Source organism: Zalophus californianus, chromosome 9 (genome assembly GCF_009762305.2).
Source record: "Zalophus californianus isolate mZalCal1 chromosome 9, mZalCal1.pri.v2, whole genome shotgun sequence".
In the NCBI taxonomy this organism is placed as follows: Eukaryota; Metazoa; Chordata; class Mammalia; order Carnivora; family Otariidae; genus Zalophus; species Zalophus californianus.
This window is the reverse complement of record NC_045603.1, coordinates 9,667,658-9,677,472: the sequence shown is the minus strand read 5'-3', so window position 1 is coordinate 9,677,472 and position 9,815 is coordinate 9,667,658. Positions and strand designations below refer to the sequence as shown.

The following is a 9,815-nucleotide window of genomic DNA, read 5'->3' as shown; positions in this document are numbered from 1 at the left end:
GGACAGAGAGGCTGTGGGATGAGATGGGTTCCTGGCACCCCAGATTAGGCCCGAGTGGGTCATCCTTGGGTCATTCGGCAGAAACCACCCACATGACCTTGTCTATATGTTTTCTGATTCCCAGGCCCCCTGGCCTCGGCAAGCTTCGGCTGCGTGCTGTTCCTTTAGTGGTTCCGCCATTGCTCACAGGGAGACCAGACTCCAGCTTCCTGTGTGAGGAGAGACTGGGAAACCTGGCTGTCCCGGAATGGACACAAAATAGCCCTGCCACACAAAACGCTCCATTTCTTTTCCTTTGAATTATTTAAACTTTATTCTTTATTACACCAACGGTCTTGTTCTTTGTAAATTAAAACAAAACAAAACAAAACCCGACTGTTCCCCCATAATCTCCATCAAATCATTGTTAATATCTTCATGAATCCTCTTCCAGCCCGTTCTCCCTCTATACAAACACATGTATGTATACATTGTATATACATAGTATATATATATATATATATATATTTACTTCTTTTTAACAGAATGGGATCTTATGAATCACACTGTCTGGGTTCTGCTTTTCTCCCTTAATGAAAAGAAGCGAACCTCTCTTGGTGTCATTAATTGGAAGTTTTGCCACCATTTTCGTGGCTGTGGTGGGGCTGAGATGGAGGTGGAGAGGAATGGGGATGTGGTGAGGATCAGGATCGTCTCTTGCTTTCATCACTTGTTTATTAGAAAAGAGGATTTTTACATTTCTGTACTGTAATACCAATTCTTGTGGTTTCAAATCGACTGCATCAAAACTGCTGCTTCTCATCTCTGCATCTATGCAGATTTGCCCAATTATTATCTTGGGAGAAATCCCCCTCACCTTCCTTAAAATCAACATGCTCTTGAAAAATAGCTATTTGCTGGCCAGCCCAGAGTGGGCTTTGGTCTAAGAATAGAGCTGCCTTTCTGGGGATGATCAGGGTGAAGGGGCAGATGAGCTGTGTGTGTGTGTGTGTGTGTGTGTGGGTGTGTGTGGGTGTGTGTGCGCGTGTGTGTGTGTGCGTGTGCGTGTGCGCAGGCGCGCACGCGCTCAGGCTGAGAGAGGCGGCAGTCAGATAAAATGGGTAAACATTAAATCCATGTGTTAGTTCACTCAGCAGCTTTTGTGACCCTTTTTAAGGTTTTGTGTTAAGTCACCTAAACAAAGGTGCCCCAGGTTTTAGGAACTCTCAGGTGAGAGAGGCACCTGCCATATAGTGTGACTAGTGCTAGAATAAACATGTGGTAATTTCCTATGGCCACTGTAACAAATTAGCACACATTTAATAGCTTTAAGTAGCACAGACTTATTATCTTAAAGTTCTGGGGGTCAGAAATCCCAAATCAGCGTCACTGAACTATAGTCAAGATATCCCCAGGGCTGGTTCCTTCTGGAGGCTCTAGAAGAGAATCCATTCGTTGCCTCTTGCAGCTTCTAGAAGCTGCTGACATTCCTTTGCTCGTGGCTGCATCACTCCAATATTTACTTTTGCCTTCCCCTGACTTACCTCCTGCTTCTTTCTAATAAGGATCTTTGTGATCACATTGGGCTCACCCAAATAATTGAGGATTATCTCATCTCAACATCCTTAACTTAATCATATCTGCAAAGTCCCTTTTACCCTAGGGTAACATATTATACAGCTTATGTAAGGTATCATATTCATAGGTTCTGGGGATTAGAATGTGGACATCCTTGGCTGGATGGGGCATATGCAGCCTACCACAAAATGTACGTAGAGGATGCTTTGGGAATCTGAATGTATTAGAGCTCTCCAAAGAAGCAGAACCATTAGGGTGTATACAGAAATACATTAAGAGGAGATTTGTTATAGGAATTGGCTCATGTGGTTATGAAGGTCCAGAAGTCTGCAAACTGGAGAACCAGGGAAGCTGGTAGCAGAGGGCCCAAGTATGAGGAGGCGGGTGTTAGTGCCCTGATTGGAAAGGCAGAGAACCAGGGCAGGAGAAGATAGATGTCCCAGCTTGAGAAGATAAAGAATTCACCATTCCTCTGCCTTTTTGTTCTGTTCAGGCCCACAGTGGATACAGGATAACAGGGCACATTGGCAAGGGTGGCTTGTGGATTCAAATGCTAATCTCTTCTGGAAACACTCTCACGAACACACTAGAAATAATCTTTACCAGCTATCTGGGCATCTCAGAGCCCAGCAAGCTGACAAATCAAATGAACCATCATACTAGATAAGGGAGCAGCCCACTACCTGGAGGAGAGGAGGCTGGGAGGGCTTCTCAGAGCTGGGGTCATTGGACTGGGGCCTTGGAAGCTGAAGATGAATTTGCCTGCAAGTGAAGAATGAGAAAGGCAGCCCAGGTAGAGGGGTCAGCCGGAGCTTTAATGAGAGAAAGTCCCTTCCACCTTGAATTCTTCCACCTCTCATAGATCATCTCTTTTTTTAATAAAGATTTTATTTATTTACCTGATAGAGAAAGAGAGAGAGAGCATGAGCAAGGCAGGGAGGGGCAGAGGGAGAGGGAGAAGCAGACTCCCCACTGAGCGGGGACCCCAATGTGGGGCTTGATCCCAGGACCTCAGGATCATGACCTGAGCAGAAGGCAGATGCCCAACCATCTGAGGCACCGAGGGCGCCTCACAGATCATCTCTATTCTATGAGAAAAAGTTCCTTGTACCTCTTCCACAGCCTGTCCTTCTGAGATTTGGTCCAACACTGAAAGGGAACAGTTTAATCTCCTGGACTGTGCGAGTTGCTGCCCAGAGAGAGGGCATTTCAGTTAGCTTGTGCTACAAAACACCATCATTTGCTGGCTTCATACACAAGAATCTATTTTTCATGATTCTGTGGGTTGCCTGGGCTCAGCTGGGCAGTTTTATGTGTGTTTTGTCTTGTTTTATTTTTACCTGGTCTTGCTTCGGGCCCTTCATGGGGCTGCAATCAGAGACATGGCCAGAGTTGACTCACATGTCGGGGGGCTTAGTCCTGGGTATTGGCTGGACCTCGCTCTCCTCGTGGCCTCTCACGATTCAGCAGTCCAGTGCAGGCTTCCTTACAGGGCTGCCGGAGCCATATGAGGAGGTGAAGAACACTGCAAGGCCTCCTGAGGCCCAGCCTTGGAAGTTACACAACTTGCTTCCACGGCCCGCTGTTGGTCAGAGTTGGCAGGATTCAAGGCCCTGGAGATTCCTGCCTCCCTGTGCCCCCTCCCCTGGCCCCTGTGCTGGTCCTGCATAACCCCCTCCCCTGAATGAGGATGGCACTTGGAATGAGCTGGATTTTTCTCCCATGATCAGGTTAAGTGAAAAGGTAAGGGCTTTTGCGATGTGATTAAGGTCCCTAACCAGTGGACTTTGAGTTCATCAAAGGGAGTCCTTGATCTGATACTCTTTTTACAGCACTTCTGACACCCAGTGTGTGGGTTTGCTCCTCACACCGACAACCGGATTTTCAGCTCTCTAGACACCAATTGGATGTCCAATGTTTCGGTCCAATTGACACCTTAGCATCCAGAGTTAGCGCAGATCCCGCAAGACTCCCCACTTCAGGCACTCATAGCGAGTCTGGATTACTCAGACTTCTGACGGGGTGGCTGTACATTGAGGGTTCCTACAACCCTCTCCTCAGTTTTCATCATTTGATGAAACTCAGAATTGGAAAAGAATATCTTTAGCTCCTGTCTCTCTGAAGATCGTTCCAAGTTCACTTCCCAGAGTGGACCATCCCCTCCCTGATGCCAAAAGGCAGGGCTTTGAGCTCAGAGCCACAGGCCATAGGCCTTCATGGGGGTCCCGGAGGGCTGGACTGGGGGATATAATACAGTAGGGGTATCATCTTATGTGCATTTAACTCAACACAGCCAAATCTATGTATTTGTTGCCATCGTTTAAAAACAGAAAACATTCTACAGATGTGTTCATTACTGTGTTCTGCAACACTACCCATTATATATTTGTTTCAGGTAGTCAAGTGACTTAGCAAGGATGTGCTCCCATGAGGATGCTAAGGGAGTGGGTGAAACAGGACCCGTAAAGGAGAGAAGCCAAGCAGAGAACAGAGGGGGTCATCTCAGGTCCAGGCTGATCCTGCAGGGGAGCTCTGGAATGAAAGTCACTCCTCCATACTTTTCCCCCCACCTCCAGGCACTGGTTAAAGGCCTCAGGGAGAAGGTGTCAGGAGGGCAGATGTCAATTTCCAGGCACTTCCTGCTTTCTACCTCAGTGTGCAAAGTGGCTTCAGTATCCTGGGGAAGTCAGGAGAGGTGCAGGTGCTGGTTGTTGGAAGGAAAAGCACACAGCGCCTAGGTGGGGGGCGGGGAGTGAGGATTTGACAAAGGGGATCCCCCCCCAGGGGTTCTAGGTAGCCCGCAGATACCGCTGTGAAGGGGTGAGTATATATATACATATACCATGTATATTTCACTTTACGGGCTCTGCAAACTCCAAGCTTATTCCCACCCCAGGGCCTTGACACTTGATATTCCCTCTGCCTGGAACACTCACATTTTCTCCTGATGGGCACATGTCTTGTTTCCTCACTTCTTTCAAGCTCTGCTCAAATTTCACTTCTGCAGAAAGGTATGCTCTGACCTCCTTATCTAAAGTAGTGCCTGTCACTCTCTATTCCCTTAGTCACCTTGTCATTTCTTCCTGGCCTTTAACACTATCTGATGTGATATTAACCATAGAGTCAGTGCCTCACTAGACTCCAAACTCCACGGGGACGGGGATTCTGCCCATCTGGGGCACTTTATCTCCCGCGCTAGGTAAGGGCCCTGCACATAGTAGGTGTTCAATAAATATGTTTTGGCTACATAAGCGGACCATTGAAAGGGCTTTCAAGAGTAATTTTTCAAGAGTAATGTTTATATAACATATACAGGGCTACAGACCCAGCAAACACTCACTGGGTACCCCCTTGCTGGGCTTTGGGAATGCAGGGGGTTGGAAAGGATGGGATTTTTGTCCTCTAGGTACTGAGGTTCAGGGAGGGATGAAGGTGCAAACAGGTGCGGTTTGAACTGTGCACCTCTCTGCACCTCAGTGTTCTTCATCTGTAAAATGGGGATAATCCTTCCTATCTTGTAGGTTTACTGTGTGAATAATGGGATAACACATGTATGGCACCTGGAACTCTGTTGGGCACATAGTAGGTCTGTGAGAGTGGGAGTGGAAGTACATATATGCCCCAGGCTGGCTCATAGCTAAAGGGAAATGGACATACACACACACACACACAGTGTATATACTTAGATGTTTTTCTTCCACTGAAACTCAGTTTATTTGGTCAACTCTAGAAATCGAATCTGTGTTGGTCAGAGAGAACACCAAACACTTTATATAGTGCTCATCATGTGTCAGGGACTCTTCCAAGTGCTTGATACACGATACTAATTGACTTAAACCTCAAAACAATCTTAGTGGCCAGATACTAGGACTAGTCCACCTCACTGTTGCAGATGCTGGGTTTCTATCCAAACACGAGAGACGCAGAGCTGAGCTGAACAAAGCGTAAGTTCTAGTCCATCAGACACCCTCTATTTCCTTCTACTACCTCATGAGCTCTGCCATGTGATGTAATTTGACTTTCGAAACTGGACCAAAAAAGCTGAAGACATGCAGTCAGGTGACGATGTAAGTCTCAAGGAATTGAAACATGTATGGTTCTTTCTGAAAGATCGTGCTGCAAACTTCTGTGCCCCCAAAGAAAAACTAACTATTTTTAGAAAGAGGGCAGTAGAGTCTTTTGGAAATATGCCTGAATACGGTCATAATTGGGCAAGGGACACAGGAAACTCCAATTTTGGCAGAGCGATCTTTTGGAAATGCAGTTCTGACCAAGTCATCCCTCTGTTTAAGACTCTTCAACACAGGAAGGAGCCAAAATATCAACAGGGAAAAAATCCTCACGGTAGCCAGTTGCTGTCTCTAGAAGGAAACCCAACTTCTTTCTCTTGGTGGAGGAGTCCCTCCTGATGGTCTCTGCTCCCTTCCCTCCATCCTGCACAACCCTTCTTTTGGTCTGCCCACTGTTTCCTGAATGGTCCCTATTTTTTTTTATACCTTTGCACCTTTGGTTCACCTGGGAAGCACCTACATATCTTTCAAAACTCAGTTCTGGGGAGTCCTTCCATATGAAGCCATATCTGGCCTTCCAGGTAGAACTAGCCAGCCTTCATTTGCCCCCATTTGAGGATTTGCAGAGTTCCAAGAACACAGGAGACTTCTGTTTGGTCCCTCATCAAATCCGGTAAAGCCTGAGCTCTCTGAGGGCAGGGACCTTCCTGACACTGGGTAGTCAGTCAGCTGATACTTACTGGGCACCAACCATGAGCCTAGCACCTAAGTGCTGGGGATGTGGCAGAGAAAAGACAGACAGACCCCTGCCCTCAAGAAGCCTAGATTCTTATGAGGGTACCAGACAGACAATGAGCACACAGGACGAGGAGATGATTTCTCAGGCCAGAGTTGTATCATAAAAAGACTAAATCAGGTCATACGGTAGAGAGGAACAGAGTGTGCGGGTCGGGTGCTCAGCTAGGGTGGTCAAGGCAGGCCTTTTGAGGAGCCACATCTAAGTAAGACCTGATGAGGAAAAGGAGGCAGCTGCATAGATCTGGGAGAAGTGCTTTCCAAACAGAAGAAGTAGCAAGTGCAAAGGCCCTGAGGTAGGGACACACTTGGCATATCTGAGGGAGAGAAGGAAGACAGTGGAGCTGGAATGGAGTGGTTAGGAGGCTGAGGTTTTCAAGGAAGGCAGGGACCCCACACGCAGAACTTACAGCCACGAAGGAGAGCTCGGTCTTTGTTTTGAGTGCAGCAAGGAAGCTCCAGGAGAAAACTCATTGCAAGAGGAAAAAGGACCCATCACGGTGAGCTTGCCGCAGAGGCAAAGCCTAACTTGGGTTGTTGGTGAGGTCCCGAGTGCCAAGTGGTGGCCGCTTCTCAAATCTGCCACCACCCAGCCTCCTCGACGTACATCCAGGGAGGCAGAGGCTACAAATAAACATGGAAAGAGCTATCTCTAGAATCTCCAAGCCTGGGTACCCTCCAACAGAAAGGTGGACAAGGGGGAGGAAGCCATTTCCCCGTTATGCTAGTTAGTTTGGGCAAATGTTAAGCTTCTGTACAAAGATACCCCAAAATACAATGATTTGTTTCTCTCTTGGATAACAATCTGGCTTGTGGAGGCTGGTGGCCCCCAGCAAGGTCACAGAACTGTTGCCGGGGATGGTCAAGGCCAAGGTTGGAGGGAACTGACTCCTAAGCAATTACAAATAAAATCAGGAATGATTCTGGCTCGTGTGAGCCCCGGGGGGCCCTGATGACCCCTCCCTCTTCTGGAGAATGCAAAACAGATGAGAAGAACCTTCTCTTTTATCTCCCAGCAGACTGCCCCCAGCTCTGTGCAAACTTGTCCTCTTGCTGCTCTTCCTGTTATGCTGGGAAACTTTTTCAAATACTTCTCAGTTGTTGGGGAAGGGGGGGGTGTTAGTTTCCCAGATTCTTTTTTGAGGCAAGGAGAGGTTGGGGCAATGGGACAGGTGGATGCCAGGAGGCTGCATCTGAGAGGGGGTGAGGCAAGGGGCTGGTGCTTCTTTTGGTTCTGTTCTGCCAGCTCTGTCAAGCAGTGTGGTCCCTGCCCGGGCCGGAGCAGTGGGCCAGCCCCGGGGCCAGAGAAGCCGGGCTGCTTGACTGCCTGCTCTCCCAGATCCTGGCCTCAGATCCCTGCTTCTGCTCACAGTGAGGACCAGCCTGGACGTGAGTCTCTCTAGTGGTCACATCACCTTTGCCTCCTTTCCTGGGGTCCTGAGGCAGTCCTTAGGATGAGTGATAATAAAGATCAAAATCTTACTGTGACATGGCAGTTCTGGGACAGTCTGAAAACATAAACTTCTAGGGGTTACTTAGAAAGAATCCTTCTAATGGTCTCATTGAGTTGTGCCTCCAAAATGCATGGACAGCTGAGAACGTGCCAGAGAGTGCCGTGCCAGCCAAGCATCCCAGATCCCGTGGGAGGGGAGTGGGTCCCCAGGGTTTAGGGACACACGTGGGCCTCCCAGACATTGCCGAGAGGGGTTTTCCAGTGGTGTGGTGTTCTCAGGTGAACAGGCAGGCCACAGCCTGAGGACAAAAGAGTTATGTTAGCCTGATTATGTAGTTATTTTATTTTATTTTTAAAAAAGATTTTATTTATTTGACAGAGAGAGCGCTCAAGAAAGCACAAGCAGGGGGAGCAGCAGAGGGAGAGAGAGAAGCAGACTCCCCACTGAACAGGGAGCCCAGTGCTGGATCCCAGGACCCTGGGATCATGACCTGAGCTGAAGACAGACGCTTAATTCACTGAGCCACCCAGGCGCCCCTGGTCTTCGTGTTCTGAGCCATGGAGGGAGCAGGATCCCTGGCACAACCTCAGCCCCCCACTCTGGGACGGGTCTGCACATCGCCGCTTCTCACACAAAGATGGGCCATGCCTCTGGGGAACACTGTGAGCCATACCCTTAGTCCCATAGGGCTGGGGACACTTCTGTCTTCCAGGTTCTGTGTGACCCGTGGCTGGTGATGGGTGCGTACTGCCCAAAGAGTCGTGACCCGTGCCCAGTTCCTGTGTGAGTTGAAGGGGGCTGGGAGGTCAGCCCAGGGGCCTGCTGGGAATTTGTCCTATTCTTGGCCCCACACAGACAGAAATGAGAGGTGACAAGACTGTCTCCAGCTCGCTTTGGCAGCACATACACCAACATTGGAACGATACAGAGAAGATTAGCATGGCCCCTGAGCATATTTTTGCTTCGTGGTACTGTTGGAAGCAGCTCCTGGGCTGTTCTCTCCCTACTTGGGGGCCTTACCCTCCATGAGGGCTTTTCTCTCCACGGGTGGGCCCTTAGGCTCCCCTCCGATTGGGAGGCTGTCCAAAGCTTATTTCTAAATTAAACTGTTTTATCCCTCAAAAAAAAAAAAAAGACTGTCTCAAATAATCTCAAACCCGTACACACATATAAACATTAACGTGAATATTTTTTGATGCCCTTAAAAGTAGTTTTTGTGGGTAACAGATGGGAGCTATGCTCGTGGTTAGCATGGCAGAACGTATAGAGTCGTCAAATTGCTGTGTTGTAAACTGAAACTAATGTCACATTGTGTGTCAACTATATTTCAATTAAAAAGTATTTTATTTTATTAAAGATTTTATTCATTTATTTGAGAGCGAGAGAGAGCGCGTGGGGGCACGTGTGAGTTGGGAAGAGGGGCAGAGGGAGAGGGAGAAGCAGACTCCCTGCTGAACAGGGAGCCTGATGTGGGGCTTGACCCCAGGACCCTGAGATCATGACCTGAGCCAAAGGCAGATGCTTAACCGACTGAGCCACCCAGGCACCCCAAAAAAATATTTTAAAAAGTAATTTTTATGTGCAGAGAAGATTATTTGGGGGTTTGCTTAGGTTTTAAAAATTACTATTCAATTTATTAAAGTTATACATAAAAAGAAAAATCCTAGTTTGTCCTTAAGCTCTTAATTGCAGCTTAAATAATTTATTATTTTAATTATAGATCTAGCAAATTTTAGCAATCACTTCTCGGGAGGCTTTGGATCAATTTTGGTCTCATTTACAAACATAAACTCCTGTAACTGTTTCCTATTGCGTTATCCATCATATATAGTATATTTTCTCAACTTCCTAAGTATAATCAGGGGACAAATTTTCTCAAGTAACTTAAGTGATTCTTATAAGCTTAACACATTTAGATTATAGATATGGTGTCTTTGAGGTTTGATGAGCTGTCCCAGTATAATGTATGAAAGAGTAAAATCTTAAATTCAGATCAATC

General features: G+C 47.4%; 1 pseudogene; it reads left to right on the top strand.

The window, feature by feature from the left end:
• Positions 1–8,704: 8,704 nt before the first annotated feature.
• On the top strand, positions 8,705–8,769 carry LOC113923250 (annotated as a pseudogene).
• Positions 8,770–9,815: the final 1,046 nt, after the last annotated feature.